The sequence below is a fragment of the Prionailurus viverrinus genome, chromosome X, assembly GCF_022837055.1.
Source record: "Prionailurus viverrinus isolate Anna chromosome X, UM_Priviv_1.0, whole genome shotgun sequence".
Taxonomy (NCBI): domain Eukaryota; kingdom Metazoa; phylum Chordata; class Mammalia; order Carnivora; family Felidae; genus Prionailurus; species Prionailurus viverrinus.
In genome coordinates this window covers 61,619,408-61,636,146 of record NC_062579.1, presented here as the reverse complement: position 1 = coordinate 61,636,146, position 16,739 = coordinate 61,619,408, and positions in this window count along the sequence as shown.

The following is a 16,739-nucleotide window of genomic DNA, read 5'->3' as shown; positions in this document are numbered from 1 at the left end:
GTCAATAAATTTCATTAAAAAAATAAATAAAATAAAAAAATAAAAAATAAATAAAAAATAAAAACTGCAAAAAAAAAGAAAGAAAGTAAGAAAGAAAGAAAGGGAAAAAAAGGAAAGAAAAGAAAAGAGAAAAGAAACAAAATCCTGCCATTGGTGACATGGATAAGCTTTTAGGACTTTACATGAAGTGAAATGGGACAGACAGAGAAACAGATACTATATGACCCATTTTCCTACGGAATCTAAAAAGCTGAACTCGTAGAAACAAACAGGATAGTTTGTTGTGGCTGGGATGTGGAACAAATGGGGAGGTGTTTGTAAAAGTGTACAAATTTCCAGTTAGAAAATGAATAAATTTGGGAACCTGGTTGGCTCAGTTGGTTGTCCGACTTCAGCTCAGGTTACACTCTCATGGTTCATGAATACAAGGCCCACATCAGGCTCGCTCCTGTCAATGCAGAGCCTACTTTGGATCTTTTAACCACCCCCTCGCCCCTCCTCACTCATGTTCTCTATTTCAAAAATGAATAGATATTTATTTTTTTAAAGATGAATAAATTTTGATCATCTAATGTACACTATGACTACAGTTAATAATACTGTATTGTATACTTGCAAATTGCTAAGAGAGTAAATCTTAAATATTTTCACCAAACGTAGAAGTAACTACATGAAGTGATGGATGTGTTAACTAACCTTATTATGGTATGTATTCATTTAACAATACGTACATATACGAAATCAGCACATTTTACACTTTACACTTACACAAAGTTATAAGTCAATTGGATCTTAATAAAGTTTAAAAAATAATTAATCAGTACCTATTATATACCAGGAATTTTATTTCTGTGTGTCCCTCCCTCAAAGGACTGATTATAATCTGTCTTAGACAATAAACGTTTATGCATACCTTAATCTAACTTTGTGTACTCCTTTAAAAAGCAGCTAAGTGATTATTTCTTGTGGAATGTTCCCATTCTTCCTATTTGGTTAATTAATCCATTTATTCAAAAATATTTAATGGATATCTATGACATACTATGGAATATGGCAGTGAATAAAGTATATGATCTTGGAGATTATAATATTTAAGATATACAGACAAAATTAACAAATGAATTTAAAACATGGTTAAAATAAAAGAGAATGAACAGGTGAGGGGTCACAGAAATACAAAGAATTATAAAAGACTATTATGAAAAATTATATGCCAAAAACTTAACAACATAAAAAATGGATATTTCCTAGAAACAAACTCTTCAAAACCTACATCAAGAAAAACTAGAAAATTTGAACAGATAGATTATAAATAATGAAATTGGTTGGTAATCAAAAAACTACCAAGAAACAAAAGTCCAGGACCAGATGAATTTGCAAATGATTTCTACCAAATATATAAATACCTATTCTCCTCAAATTATCCCAAAAAATAGAAGAGGAAGAAAAGCTTCCAAAAAAGTTCCATGAGGACAGCATTACTCTGACACCAAAACCAAAGGTGCTACAAAAACAAAAGCAAAAACAAAACAAAAACAAAGCAAAACTGCAGGGCAATATCCCTGAAAAACATAAATACAAAAATCCTCAACAATATATTAGCAAACCAAATCCAAAAAATATATTCAAAAGATCATTCACCAGAGAGAGGACAATGGTGGTGGAGTAAGAGGATCCTATGCTCTCCTCATTCCATGAATATAACTAGATAATTATCACATCATCATAAATACCCCAGAAATCAGCCTGAAGACTGGCAGAATAAACTCTACAACTAAAGGTAGAGAAGAGGTCACATGGAAGAAAATAGGAAGTCTGGAAATTCAGTTTGGGACAGAAACAGATCCTGGATGTTGTGGCGGGGAGGAAGCCAAGGCCATGGAAAGAGACAATTATGCATACAGAGAAGTACGTGAGGAAAACAAATCCCCATAGCAATTGGCCTGGAAAGCAAGAGGAGCCTAATTTCCTGAGTTCTTGCAACCAGTGGGACTTAAAATCTGGGGTTTTAAAGATCAGTGACCTTGGCTTATACAGAGACTGGAAGGCATTGGGGCTGTTTTTGGAGAGAAGGCAAGGCAAACAGGCCACAGACATACAGCATAGAAACAATCATTTGAAGAGTGCCTGAGGCACACAATGGGAAGGTTATTTGCTCATCTTGGAGTGTGTCCCAGAGAGGCAGCATTCAATGAGAGATCCCTCTAGGAACTAAGAAACTTACAGGCACCATTTATATTCCCTGTACCTCAGCATAAGCACAGGGCCATCTGTGGGAACCAGCACAGCACTGATACTCTGCACCTAACTTGCTTACACCAAGCCCTGCCCCCTGTGCTCAAGTGTAATGGCCATTCCCAATCCTGCTTGCCTCAGTCCCAGAACACAGGCCCCCTACTGCAGAAGACTGGCCCAAACCCCTTCCAAATCCAAGTCTCCTGGCCTGAGAGTTTTGTAGAGACTTGGTTCTGGAAGCATTGATTACAGGTCTCATTTCACAAGAAGATTAGAGCATACCTATTTAAAAAGAATCATATTGAGTCCAGGGACACAATGAGCAAAGAAAGCCTCTGCAGATGACTGACATGAAAGACGAAATGACCAGGAAGAAACAACAGAGTGCACACAACACATATTGGAAAAAATCCCTCAAGCATCAGGCCCCAACAAACAGGGTACACTACACATCAGGGAATTACAGGAAAGCTTCTTCATAAGGCCATTGTGCTCAAGAACAGGAGATATAGCTGACTTTCCTAACACAGAGAAACAGTCATAAAGATGTAGACACGATGAGAATACACAGAAATTGTACTAAATGAAAGAACAAGACAAGCCCACAGCTAGAAATATAAGCAAAACAGGTATGAGTAACATACTTGATGCAATATTTAAAATAATGATCATAATGATACTCTCTGGACTTGAGAAAACTGTGGAGGACATCAGGGAGACCATTAACACAGAGATAAAAAAAGAATCAATAAGAGATGAAGAGTGTAATAAATGAGATTAGAAACACACTTGATGGAATTAAAAGCAGGATGGAAGAAGCAGAAGAACAAATTAATGACCCAGAAGAGAGATTAAAAGAAAGTAATCCAACTTAACAAAAGATAGAAAAAAAGAATCATGCTAAGCAAGGATAGACTTAGGGAACTCAGTGATTCCACAAAATATAATAACATAATAAGAGTATTATAGGGGTCTCAGATGAAGAGAGAGAAAAGAGGTCAGAAATTTTGTTTGAAGAAATAATAGCTAAAAACTTCCCTAATCTGGAGAAGGAAACAGATATCCAGATTCAGGAGGCACAGAGAAGCCTCAACAAAATCAACAATAGCAGATCCACACTAAGACAAAAACAATTAAAATGTCAAAAGGTAGGAATAAAGAAAAAAATAAAAGCAGCAAGACAAAAGAAGTTATTCACTTACAAGGGAAACCCATAATGCTAGCAGTGGATATTTCAGCAGAAACTTTGTAAGCCAGAAGGGAATGACATGATCTATTCAAAGTGCTCAATGGAAAAATATGCTAAGAATACTAAAATCAGCAAGAATATCATTCAGAATAGAAGGAGAGATAGAACGTTTCCCAGGCAAACAAAAACTAAAGGCGTTTATGACCACTATACCAGACCAGGGAGAAATATTAAAAGGGACACTGTGAGTGTAAAGGCGAGACTTGAAGTGACAGTATGGAGGTAGGAAACACAAAAGCGGTAAAAATGTACATTTCTGAAAAAAAATCAGTCAAGGAACTCATAAAATAAAAGGATGTAAAATTTTGACACCATATACCTAAAACGTAGGGAGGAGAGGAGTAAAGAATGGGTTCAAAGATAAATGACCATAAACTTAATATACATTGCTATATGCGGAAGAGACTATATACAAACCTAATTATAACACAAATTTAAAAAAAACTAATATATATGCAAAAATTAAACAAAAAGAATTTCAAATATATCACTAAAGAAAATGAGCAAACCATGAAAGAGAGAAAGATAAGAAAAGATCAGAGAAAGTCTTCAGAAAACACCATGAAACAAGTAATAAAATGACAATAAATACATATATATCAACAATGACCTTGAATGTAAATGGACCAAAGGCTGCAATCAAGACTTAGGGTATCAGAATAGATTTTTTAAAAATAACCATCTCTATGTTGCCTAAAATGCACTCATTGTAGACCTAGAGATACCTGTAGATTGAAAGTGTAGGAATAGGGGCGCCTGGGTGGTGGAGTCGGTTAAGCGTCCGACTTCAGCCAGGTCACGATCTCGCGGTCCGTGAGTTCGAGCCCCGCGTCGGGCTCTGGGCTGATGGCTCAGAGCCTGGAGCCTGTTTCCAATTCTGTGTCTCCCTCTCCATCTGCCCCTCCCCCGTTCATGCTCTGTCTCTCTCTGTCCCAAAAATAAATAAACGTTGAAAAAAAAAGTGTAGGAATAAAGAAATATCAGTCATGAAAATGGATGTAAAAGAGCTCGAGTAGTATTATGTATATTGGACAAAATAGAGTTTAAAACAATGACTAACAAAATACAAAGAAGGACGCAATATAATAAAAAAGTTACAATGGAATAAGAAATTGTAACAATTGTAAGTATTTGTGCACTCAACATGGAGTAATCAAATATATAAAATAGTTAATAACAAACATACAGGAACTAATAGATAATATAATAGTAGTAGGGGTCTTTAATACCACCTTACACCAATAGATCACCTAAAGAGAAAATCAACAAGGAAAAAATGTCTTTGAATGACACACTGGACAAAATAGATTTAACGGATATATTCAGAAAATTCCATTCTAAAAGAGAACAATACACATTCTTCTCAAGGTCCCATGTAACATTCTCCAGAATAGATAACATATGAGGCCACACAAAAAAAGCTTCAACAAATTCAATAAGATTGAAGTAATACTATGCATCTTTTCTGACCACAACACTATGAAATTAGAAGTCAAACACAAATACCACAGATACATCGAGGATACATGCCATGCTACTAAAAATGAAATATAAGAACCATGAAATATAAGAAGAAATAAAAAAGTACAAAGATACAAATAAAAGTGAAAACATGATGATCCAAAACCTTTGGGATGCACCAAATGCAGTTTTAAGAGTAAAATATATAACAATACTGGCCTATCAAAAGAATCAAGGGGATTCTCAAATATATAACCTAACTTTACACCTAAAGGAGCTAGAAAAAGAACAACAAATAAAATCCAAAACCAGATGAAGGAAGGAAATAATAAATATTACAGCAGAAATAAATAATATGGAAACAACAACAACAACACCAAAAACAAAAACAACAAAATGATAGAATAGATCAATTTAAACCAGGAGCTGGTTCTTGGGGAAAAAATCATTAAAATTGATAAACCTCTAGGGACTTATCAAGAAAAAAAGAGAAAGTACTCAAATAAATAAAATCACAAATGAGAAAGGAGAAATAACAACCAGCACCACATAACTACAAAAAAAAGTATAAGTGAAAATTATGAATACTACATGACAACAAATTAGACAACATTGAAGAAATGGATAAATTCCTATAAATATATAAATGACCAAAACTGAAACAGGAATAAAGAGAAAATGTTAATAGTCCAATAACCAAAACTGAAATTGAATCAGTAATCAAAACACAGCAACAAACAAAATTCCATGACCATATGGTTTCACAGGTTAATTCTTTACAACATATAAGAAGAGTTAAAACCTATTCTCAAAATATTTTTTTAAAAAAATAGAAAATTAAGGAAAACTTCTAAATTCATTCTGTGATGTCAGCGTTAATATGATACAAAAATCAGAAACAGATAACACAAAAAAGATAGCTATAGGTCAATATCTCTGATGAACATAGATGTAAAAATCTTCAACAACATACTAGCAAATTGAACCAAACAATACATTGAAGAAATCATTCACCATAATCAAGTGGAATTTCTTCCTGGGTTACAATGGTGGTTCAATATTTACAAATCAGTCAACATGTTATATTATATCAATACCAGAAAGAATAAGAACCACATGATCATTTAAAAAGATATGGAAATAACCTTTGAAAAAATAAATTCACTCGTGATAAAAAACCTTCAACAAAGTAGGTTTAGAGGGAACATATCTCAACATAATAAGGGCCTTTTATGAAAATCCCACATATAACATCATCCTTAAATGAGAAAAAGTGAAAGATTTTCCCTGAGGTTAGGAACAAGACAAAGATGTTCACTCACGCCACTTCTATTCAACATAGTACTGGAAGTCCCAGCCTGAGCAATAAGATAAGAAAAATAAATAAAATCATCCAAAATGTTAAGGAAGAAGTAAAACTTTCACTATTTGCAGATGACATGATACTATGTATAGTAAACCTGAAAGATTTCGTCAAAAAAAAATTGCTAGAACTGATAAACAAATTCAGTAAAGATGCAGGGTACAAAATAAATGTGTGGAAATCTGTAGCGTCTCTATACACTAATAATGAAGAAGCGTAAAAATAAATTAAGAAAACAATCCCATTTAAAATTGCACCCAACATATAATGATATCCAGGAGTAAACCTAACGAAAGAGATGAAAGACCTGCATTCTGAAAACTGTAAAACACTGATAAAAGAAATTGAAGATGACACAAAGAAATAGTAGACCATTCCATGCTCCTGGATTTGAAGAACAAATATTGTTAAAATATAAATACCACCCAAAACCATATAAACACTTGATACAATCACTATCATAATACAAACAGAATATTTCATAGAACTGAAACAAATCTAAGATTTACATGTAACTGGAAAAGATCCTGAATAGCCCAATCAGTCTTGAAAAGAAAAGCAAAGTGGGATGCATCACAATTCCGGAATTCTAGTTATATTATTAAGCTGTAGTGATTAAAATAGTATGCTTGTGGCACAAAAATAGAAACTTACATCAATGGAACACAGTAGAAAAACCAGAAATGTTCCCACAACTATATGGTTAGTTAATCTTTGACAAAGCAGGAAAGTATATGCAGTGGAAAAAAGACAATCTCTTCAATAAATGGTGTTGGGAGAACTGGACAGCAACATGCAAAAAATGAAAGTGGACCACTTTGTTATGCCATGCACAAAAATTAATTCAAAATGTATTGAAGATCTAAATGTGAGACCTGAACCCATAAAAATACTAGAGGAGAACACAGGTAGTAACTTCTCTGACATTGGCCATAGCAACTTTTTTCTAGACGAGTCTCCTGAGGCAAGGGAAACAAAAGTAAGAATTAAGTACTGAGATGACATAAAAATAAATATATTCTGCATGGTGAAGGAAACAATCAACAAAACTAAAAGGCAACCTGTGGAGAGAGGGAAGATATTTACAAATGAAATATGAAGAGATATCATTCCAAAAGTCATCCAGATGGTCAAGAGACCCATGAAAAGATGTTCATCAACACTTATCATCAAGTACACGGAAATGAAAATACACTGAGATATCACCTCACATCTGTCAGAATGGCTAATATCAACAACACAAGAAACAGCAGCTGTTAACGAGGATGTGGAGTAAAAGAAACACTTCTCCACTGTTGATGGGAAAGCAAACTGGTGTAGCCAATGTAGAAAACATTATGGAGATTCTGCAAAAACTAAAAATAGAGCTACCCTATGATACAGCAATCATACTACTGAGTATTTATCCCAAAATTACAAAATCACTAATTCAAAGTGATATATCCACCGCTGTGTTTATGCAGTATTATTTATCATAGGTAACCTATGAAAGCAGCCCATCTCTCTCTCTCTCTCTCTCTCTCTCTATATATATATATATATATATATAATATATTATATATCACACCAGTAAGAATGCCTAGTATCAAAAAGACAAGAGTTAACACGTGTTGGTGAGGGTGTGTAGAAAACAGAATCCCATGAACTGTTAATGGGAATGAAAATTGGTGAAACCACTATAGGAAACAGGAAACATTATGGAGATACATCAAAAAAATAAAAATAGGAATATTACATGATCCAGAAATTCAACTACTGGGTATTTGCTTGAGGAAAATTAAAACACTAATTCAAAAAGATGCATGCAACCATATGTTTATTACAGCTGTATTTACAATAGCCAAGTTTTGGAAACAATCTAAGCATTCATCTGTAGATGAAAACATAAAGCAATTGTAGTATATACACACACAATTAAATATTACACAGTCATAAAAAATAATTAAATCTTGCCTTTTGCAATATGTATGGATCTAGGTAAAATAAATGATAAGTTAAATAAATCAGATTGTATTTACAAATACTATATGATTCACTTGTATGTGGAATATGAAAGAGAATACAAGTGAACAAACAACACAGTCTTTCAAATACAGAAACAGACTGGTGGTTGCCAGAGGGAAGGTGAGTGGATATATGGTTAAAATAGATAAAGGATACTGAGAAGTACAAAGTTCCAGTTGTAAAATAAATAAGTCATGGAGATGAAAAGTATTATATGGGGAATATAGTCAATAACGTTGTTATAACACTGCATGTTCACAGATGACAACTACATTATCAAGGTGAGTATTGTGGAATGTATAAAATTGTTGAGTCACTATACTGAACACCAGAACCTAACATAATATTTTATATTAACTATACTTTACTGAAAATAATGGACTTGTTAAAAACAAGTTTATTGTTTAAGCAAGTAACATTGTCAACCATATTAAATTAATATTGTTAATTTTATGTAATTTATCAAATTCCTTTGCAATTACTTTTTAAATTTGTTTTGAAATTTTTACAATATTCATATAAAAGTGATAAATTTATAATTTTCATGTATTCATTTTAGTACTAAAGGAATATGAAAAATCACTTAGACATTGTCAGTAAAATTTGCTTCTGAAAGGGACCATTTCTGAAGTTTGAGAAGACTTGGCATGACTGTTGTGATGTGAAGTCACAGTGTTGTGAGTTATAATCAGTTTTACCTCTTCCTAGTTGTGTGACCTTGGAAAAGTTTACTTAACCTTTCTAACTCTCAGTTTTCCCATTTGTAAAATGGGAATAATTAATACTGATCACACAGATTGTTGAAAATAATAAATATTATTTTTTATCTAAATTCAAGTTAATTAACATACAGTCTAGTCTTGGTTTCAGTAGAACCCAGTGATTCATCTCTCACATATGACACCCAGTGCTCATTCCAACAAGTGCCCTCCTTAACGTAAAGATTAAATACTATAAAGTATGTAAAGCAATTTTCACAGCAACTGGCACATTGTAAACATTCTAAAATGTTAATAGTTAATAGCTGTTATTCTTAAAAATAACAATACTTATCACAGTAAACCTAAATTTAGCCTCACAATCCCTGTCCACTCTCCACAAACACTACAAGTCTCTTGGGAATGGTTTCTCATTTGAAACCTACTTGCCACTTCCAAATTAGTTGTCATATCTGCATTAAATAAGTGATACTCAGAGCCAGTGATTAATAAAATCTTATTGTGTACGATTCTGGCAGTTATATGTGATAATTTTTATGCCTGTTCTATAGTGTTATACTTTGACAATTCCTTGGATTAAAATTTTGTTATAAACACTTCTCATTTTTGCAAGATTGTTTATATTTAAATAATAAGCCTATAGTTATTTTTCAAGCAAAATAAATAAATAACTTGAAAATGTCCCTTCTACCACACATTTAGAAATGAGGATATAATATATAAATTTCCATATAAGAACTCAAGGCAATAAATAAATGCACATAAGTCTAATTTTAAAGGAAACCCAAAACCAACACAATAACTAAGATGTAAAGCCACAGTTGCTTTGCTGGGGGGAGTTTGTTGGTGTCAGGGATTAAGGGGTAGGAATTTTAGTGGCCTTGGATTCACATCAGATGGGTAATTGGAATGAACACTCTCACCTAAAGCAGGAATCATATAGGACCTCAAGTTCAGTAAAAGCAGACTCTAAAAATCCTATTTACCAGAATAAGAAATGATAAAGAGGAAAATTTTTGCTTTATTCTCTTCCTTGAGTCACAAATAAAGTCAGAAGCTTTAGGGATTTGAATTTAGATAATTTGCAAAGTCCTGTCAATTAATTAACATAACAGTGTTTGTTTTTATTGTTTATTTATTTATTAAGAGAGACAGAACGTGAGTCGGGGAGGGGCATAGGGAGGGAGACACAGAATTTGAAGCAGGCTGCAGGCTCTGAGCACTCAGCACAGAGCCTGATGTGGGTCTTGAACTCATGAATGGTGAGATCATGACCTAAGCTGAAGTCAGACACTTAACTGACTGAGCCACCCAGGTGCCCCAACATAAAAGTGTTCTTAGGTTGATAATGCCCATGCATTATTTGGCCAAAGCAATGTAAATTTTAGTAAAACAACACTTTCCCAGCTGGAAAAGAAGATTTCTAGAGATCATTGGTTGTCCATGTTTGTTCCAAGGATCAGCAGTATTAGCATCACTTGGAACTTGTTATAAATGCTCATTCTGGTACCCCACCAAAACTTACTAAATCAAATTCTGAGTTGGTGTCTAATAGTGTGTTTTATGAAGCCCTCTAGATGATTTTTATGCATATTCACATTTGAGAACCACTGCTCTAGAACCTCCAATTCCAAGTCATTTTTTTTTTAGAAAACAGTATCATAAACAGTTCAACTCCATCTGACCTACACTAAGATTTGGGACAAACTTAGTCACACTGCATGAGTTAAGGAATATGCTTTATTAAGGGAAATTTTACAAGCCAAGGAAACTTATATATACAAGAGGAGAAAAAAAAAACATGAATCCCTCTTGATCCTAGAAACGCATGGGTTCTTATGACCTAGCATGACCTATAAAGGTTTACCAGGAGCTGGGTATATTATTCCATACTGTGGGTCTATCACCCAATAAAAAACATAGTGCTTCTGTGATTCAATCTTTCTATAGGGCCAATGTGAGAAAGCCGTAGTGTCAATGGAGAACTGCATGGACTGCTAGACATTAGGCAATCTGGATTTAGAAGGTCAGATGTATACAAAAACTGAGTTGTAATGCTCGTTGTGCATAATCTGGGAAAATTTGGGATCAAAGGGATCACTGTTTGGTGGAGGAAAGCACAAGTACATGGAGGAGCTGGGCTACATTGCAAACTCTCTTCCTGGGTAGAGGGAGAACCTCTAGTCCCCATGAGCTATTTGTCAAACCAACTCAGAGTGAAATTCCAGAGTCATTTTTACACAATCCTGGCTCCTCTTTTTTCAGGAAAATTGAAATTCAAATCTTTTGAATTCTGACAACTGACAAAAACATGATGCCAAGTTTTCCATCCAAACTGATGTTTATTTTGTTAAATCAATAACTGTTAAAAATTTTAAAAAGGGGGGGGAAGGAGGAGAAACAGGAAGAGGAGGAAGGTAAAAAAAAGAAATCAAAATAAAATTATGAAACAATGAGAGTTCTAAGAAATATTTTATAATAGAAGCCTCTATTGTATTGTTAAGGAAGTTTTTATATTAGAAACCCCTGCCACACAATCATGTTTCTTATATCACAATCACTGAAGAGAAAATTAATGATCTGGACAGAAAATCAAAGAAACTTAGCCATAGAACAGCACAGAGAACTAAAGAGAAAAAAAATATGAAAGAGAAGTTCAGATACATAAAACATTGAATTGGAAAGTTCAACATACAGGGGCACTAAGTTACAGAGAATAGACTAGAGAAAATAGAAAAGAAGCAAAATTCAAACAAACTCATATTAAGCTATAATAGTTTATAGTTATATTAAACCATAGTTATATAAACTATAAAGGCTTATAGTTTTCCAGAATTAATGAAAAACACAAATTCTCAAAAACATAAATTATATTTTAAACTGAGAAAAATAAATAGAACTAAATCAAAGCTTATACACACCACAGAGAAACTGCACATCAAATAGAAAAAGATATTAAATCAGAAAGAAAAGACAGTACCTACAAATAAGAAATAGGAGATTTTTCTATAGCAGTAATATAGAAAGAAGCCAATGAAACATTATCAGTTTTGAAAGAAAATAACTGCCTACTTAGAACATTTTTATTGAAGTATAATTGGCATACAGTATCTTACCAGGCTTGGGTATATATCATAGTATTTAATATTTTATATACTATGAAATGATCTCTATGATAAGTCTAATTACCATCTGTCACCATACAAAGTTATTACAATATTACTGACTTATATTCTCTATGCTGTCCAAGAGATTGCTGCCTGTGCTTTATTCTAGAAACTTTATGGTTTCACATCTCACATTTATACTTTTAATCCATTTTAAGTTTATTTTTGTGTATGATGTAAGAAAGTTGTCCAATTTTATTCTTTTCCATTTTTCTGTCCCATTTTCAAAACAATTTATTGGAAAGACGTTTTCTCATCATATATTTTTGCCTCTTTTTGTCATAGATTCATTGACCATAGAGGTGTAGGTTTATTTCTGGGCTGTCTATCCTCTTCCATTGACCTATGTGTCTATTCAACCAGTCCATTATTTTGATGAGTCAATTTATTAACACCTTAAGATACAATATTAAAACCTATGGAAATAATATTTTAAAAACATTATTTATGGAGTAAATGCTACTTATTATTTACTAGTAATGAAGAATTGCTGGTTGGTATGTGCAAAGATTAATATGTACTTGGAATACATTAGTTAAATCTTAAATAATGTTTAGGATTATTTAAATTTAGCATTCCTAAATTACTGTATGCTGTGAGATTATTCATTCTTCCAACATATTTTCTATAATTGGACTACAGTAAAACCTACATTTACCATGAATGAAGTTGTTGATATTCACTTGGTGTAAATACATCATGTATGTGTGAAGTTCTCTCTCTGTTATTAATCTCATCACCTGCTGAGAAGTACAGTTGTTACCCTATTAGTTCATTTTCATGACATTGAATCAACGTCTTATTTTATTAGCAACTAAAACTGAAGCTCATGCTTTATGAAAATGGCCCTAAGTAGTGACATATTACACCATATGGAGAGGGTTTATTTAGGCAATAATTAAAACAAAACCTCAAAATCTCTTGAAAATTTAAGCATGCCAGTGATCTTAGGACTTCATTAGAAGTTAACTCAAGTAGCCACATAAACAAAATGGCAGAGTAGAGAGAGACAACCTTCATCTCCAAGCCAAAAATAAAATAACTATCAAAGAACAAACATGCAATAAGAGGGCACAAGAGTCAAATTAAGAATTTATACCAACATGGTGAAGTAAAAAATGGAGAATAACTACCAAAAAAAAATGAAGAAAGCATCTTTGAGGAGATCAGTTTAGCTAAGACCTCTGGAAGTGACTAGAAACAAAGAACAAGAGTGGAAGTTATCAGTATCAGATATACAGCAGGTGTCACCATGGTCTCCAGTAGCCTTTTCTATGGAGGACTTGGACAATATTTACCACTGAGGATATTTGCCACTCAGAGCCACAGACTCCCTGCAGCTTCTGCAGTAGAGTATCCTGCAGTTTTAATCAGCATAGAACCAGCAGTTTGTTCCACAGAGGACATCAGTAATTATTACCACTGGCATAACCACCAGACAACACCCCCGTGGACCTGCTAGGGAAGGAGATATTACTTAAGGAGCTATTTTTCTGCTTCCCTGGGACCAAGGCTGCCAACCACCCTCTTCCCTGTAAACTTATGCATATTTCAAATCCCAGGGCCTCAGTTTCTCTGTGTGCACTCAGATACCAGAGGAACTGCTACTGCAGGCTAGCCAATGCCCAAGGTTCTGGAGCCACTACTTCTCCATGAGTGCATGTGCTCCTGTACCTGGTTCTATGGCTATTCCTCAGGCATTTTCACATCGAGACATCTGTGTAACCACTACTGTGAAGTCATGAACAAGTGGGACCTGGTGCAAATAGAATCCCCTCATACATGACACTTCCCATATGTGAATAGACCAAGATGTCCCCAGTAGCCTTGACCACTGAAAACTTCAATAGACCTCTATGCTTCTGCAGAATCTTGCAGCCTTTGCCATTGAAGACTCCTGAAATCTAGTAGATGCTGACCTCAGTTCACATAGCTATATGGAGACCACACTACTGGACCTTCCTGGAAATGAAACCCTACTCACTTGACATGCTTACACCCACCCATAGGTGAAAGTCTTTCCCCACCAAATCCAGTCTGTAAAGTCTGGAGAGGTGGCTGTTCCATCAAATACTCAGACATCAATTTAAGGCTGCACAAAACATGACAATCAAGGAAACATGATATCAATATCACCACAGAAAAACTATAGTTTTCCAGTATCCAACCTCAAAAAGATGTAGGTCTACAAGTGGTCATAGAATTCAAAATAATTGTTATAAGGGAGTTCAGTGAGTTACAAGAGAACACAGATAGACAAATCAATAAAAATAGAAAGCAATATAAAAACAAAACTTGAAGTTTAAGAGAGAGGTAGGAATCATAAAAAATAAAATAAATGAAAATTCTGGAGCTGAGGAATACAATGAACAAAATTAAAAATGCAATAGAGAACATCAATATGGGACTAAATCAAGCAGAAGAAAGAATCAGTGATCTCAAAGGCAGGCCATTGTAAATTACCCAGTCCAAGAAGAAAAGAAAAGAAAAAAAGTAATGAAAACAGTGAGGAAAGCCTAATTTAATTATGTGCCACCATCAGTCAAAATAATATTAGTATTATGGAAGTCCCAAAAGAAGACAGAGAAGAGGGACAAAAATAATGGCTGACATCTTCCTGAATCTGAGAGGAGATATGGACATCCAGACACATGAAACTCACAGGTCCCAATATAGTTCATCCTAAAGAGGACTTCACCAGGACATAATAAATCTGTCAAAGATCAAATATGAATAATTTTGAAAGTAGGAACAGAAAAACAAAAACTTGTCCTATACAAGGGAACTGTTATATAGCTATCAGTAAACTCAGCAGAAACTTAGAAAGCCAGGAGAGACTGGGAAGAGATATTCTAATAGGAAAAAAATAAACAAATACAAGAACAAGAATAAGTTTATTCAGCAAAGCTGTCTTTCAGATATGAAGGAGAGGTAAAGACTAACCTGCACAAATAAAAGTTGAGGGAGTTCACCAAAATCATAAAACTAGACCTACCTTACAGTAAAAGCTGAAATAAGTCATGCATGTTAAAATGAAAGGACACTAATTAGAAACATGGAAATATATGAAAAGATAAAAGTCACTGCCAAAGTTTAGTATATGTTCAAATACAGATACTCCAATACTGTGATGGTAATGCATAATTTATTAATTCTGGTATAAAGGTTAAAAGACAAAAGTATTAAAAATAACTATGGCTACAATATTTTTCATGGATATAAAAAGATGCAATAGTGACATAAAAACATAAAATGTGGGAAGGTATAAAAGTGTACAGATTGCACATGTGATCAAAGTTCAGTTGTTATCAGCTTAAAATAGACTTGTAATACATCTCAAAACCCAAACAACAAATAATCCAGTGAAGAAATGGGCAGACAGCATGAACAGACCCTTTTCCAAAGAAGACATTCAGATGGCAAGCAGACACATGAAAAGATGCTCAGTATCAATCATCATCAGAGTAATACATACCAAAACCACAATGAGGGACTTCTGGTTGGCTCAGTTGGTTAAGCATCTGAGTTTGGCTCAGGTCATGATCATATAGCTCATGAGTTCGATCCACACATCAGGCTCTGTGTTGACAGCTCAGAGCCTGGAGCCTGCTTCACATTCAGTGCCTCCCTCTCTCTCTGCCCCTCCCCTGCTTGTATTCTCTCTCTCTCTCTTTCTCTCTCTCTCTCTCCCTCAAAAATAAATGAATTTTAAGAAAAAATAAAAAAACACAATGAGGTATCACTTCATACCTGTCAGAATGGCTAAAATGAACAACTCAGGAAAAAAAACACATATTGGTGAGGATGAGGGAAAAGAGAAACCCTATTGCATTGTTGGTGGGAATGCAAACCGGTGCAGCTACTCTGGAAAACAGAATGGAGATTCCTCAAAACATTAAAAATAGAACTACCCTACAACCCAGCAATTGAAATACCAGGTATTTATCCAAAGGATAAAAAATGATGATTCAAAATGGCACATGCACCCCGATGTTTATAGCACTGCCATTAACAATAACCAAATTATCGAAAAAGTTCAAATGTCCATTGATTGATGAATGGATAAAGAAGATGTGGTGTATATATATAATGGAATATTGCTCAGTGATCAAAAAAATGAAATCTTTCTATTTGCAACAACGTGGATGGAACTAGAGTGTATTATGCTAAGCAAAAACAGTCAGTCAGAGAAAGACAAATATCATATGATTCATTCATACGTGGAATTTGAGAAATTCAACAGATGATCATAGGGGAAGGGAAGGAAAAACAGGAAAAAAAACAGAAAGGGAGGCAAACCATAAGAGACACTTAATTACACAGAACAAACTAAGGTTGCTGGAGGGGAAGTAGGTGGGAGGATGTGCTAAATGGGTGATGGGCATTAAGGAGGACACTCGTCGGGAGAAGCATTGGGTGTTATATATAAGTGATGAGTCACTGGGTTCTACTCCTGAAACCAATCCTACACAGTAAGTTAAGTCAATTGAATTTAAATTAAAAAAAAATTTTTTAATGAAAACAAATAGACTTGTAATAAC